This window comes from Centruroides sculpturatus, unplaced genomic scaffold (assembly GCF_000671375.1).
Source record: "Centruroides sculpturatus isolate CEXI.00-Female unplaced genomic scaffold, Cexi_2.0 scaffold1098, whole genome shotgun sequence".
Classification (NCBI taxonomy): domain Eukaryota; kingdom Metazoa; phylum Arthropoda; class Arachnida; order Scorpiones; family Buthidae; genus Centruroides; species Centruroides sculpturatus.
Genome location: NW_019385403.1, coordinates 57,216 through 59,390, shown reverse-complemented (window position 1 = coordinate 59,390; position 2,175 = coordinate 57,216).

Here is a 2,175-nt window from a genome sequence, read left to right as displayed (position 1 = left end):
AACCCTTAGATAATTAAATAAAATGAGCTTCATCTTGTTATGTTTTCAAAAAAGTGTAAGCAAATAGAACACATTTCACTTTTAAAGAGCCTACTTATATATTATTAATAAAAATATATTGTAATAGTTAACAAGCAATTATTTTAATGTGACATCATCACAATACCATGCTGCAATTTTTAATTATATTTTTATTTAACTCCTTTCAGGGGAAAATTTCTGAATTGAAATAACATGACTTCTGGTGCAAAACAGAAGTTCATATATTGTTAATCGAGGCCTCCTGCCCCAAAGCTTTCCATATCTGGTCTCAATTTTCATCTGTCTAACTGTTTTTGATATTAAGGACAGACAGATGACAGTGGGAATTTATAAGTCTACAATTTTTTCAATTTGCAGCCCAAAAATCTTTGTCATATTAATAAATGCTTTTAAAAATTCTATAAAGTTATATAATACTTCTAACTTTTTATATGAGCGTTTTCTGTAGTTCTAGTTCAAATATTTCCTAAAAATTTTGATAATTTTCAAGATATTTTATATTATTATTTTTATTTATAATGTGTAATATGAAATATTACATAATATTATGTTAAATACAGTATGTTAAATATTGATTATTAAATTTACTCTTTATTGGAAGAGGGCATCCCAATCAAGAATGCTGACTTCTTTTGATCAAAAAATGCTTCAGAGTATTTCACGTTAACCTTTTTAAATTTTGTGATATTCTTTGTTTGGTTAGTAATTTAATATATTAGTTATAAGGATTCATTTGCATAATACATATTTAATTTCTAGAATTTCGTTGAATGGCAATTATGTAAAAATAAATTTGAAGACGGAGTCTGTCCAAAAAACATTTAGTTTCTATACAAGGAAGCACAAAAGTTACACGTTTTTAAGGCAAAAGCTTTACCATAGTTTTTGCCCACAACTTTGGGCTACTCTGAACACGAATTTTACAATTTTCTTACACGGTTATTCGGATGTAATGCTGGCAAAAACGTCAAGTTTCGAAAAGCACTATCGATTTGTAGACGATATCTTAAATCTCCAACAAATTTTAGTACAGTATTTCAATATCTGTACATTTGTTTGCAGAAATCACAAAATGCATTTTCTTTTTACATAATAAAATAGATAAGGCACACTACATTAGACCTATATCTAAACAAATAAATACCGTATGAACATCATTAAATAAATACAGATTACGGAAAGAAAAGTTATGGTATGCTATTTTTGTTTCCGTTCAAGAATTTTAAATCAGTCCCTCGAAAAACTTCTTAACCAATTTCTACCACATATCAAAGCACACCGAAAACATCATTTTATTACACTTCAATTCGACATTTTGTACTTCAAACATTAAATATTGCTAATGAAAATTTTTCTGTATTAATACTCAACGACTAAATTGATTTGGTTTTATTCCATTTTGATCAATTTATTCAAAATGGCAAAAGCTACTTATTTGTTACTTCTTATAGGTCATTACCATTTAATCTCCAAACCCAGTTTACAGTATTTTTGTGTATACTTTTTACCTGATAAATCACCTGAATAAAGTAAAATTTATCTCTCATTATTTATGTTTCAATTAAAAATTCAGAATGTTTATAATTAAAATAAGCATTGTGGTAATAACTTGGCTTTAAATATAATTCACTCACGTTTCTTTCTCGAAAAGATATCAATTGAAAACAATGATCTATTAAAAAGCATGTAATCTTTGACACGATCATCACCGACGAAAAAATCAAAATTCTTCGTAAAGTGTAAATAATATTCCATATTTGTTAACTTCTAGCGTATAAAAGTAGACCGAATGCTCTTTTCACATTTAACACGTTCAACTACAGCAACATAAACACTAATAACGAATCCATTTTTTCCGGATAATAAAATCACGTGACTATATATTTACACAGAAAATTTACATATGAAAAATGCAAATAAATTAAATTAAATTATTTATATAATTTTTGGCGATATTTTATAAGATTTTATTTATATATTTTAAGCAGTTTTTATTATATTATAAAATAAAAATATAATAAGCATAAAAATATACTAAAAATGGCCATTAGATCGCGCGACGGGAAATAGGACAATCGATCCTAAAAATTAATCTTCATTAAATATACAGTATATTTTTTTTATTATAAATTA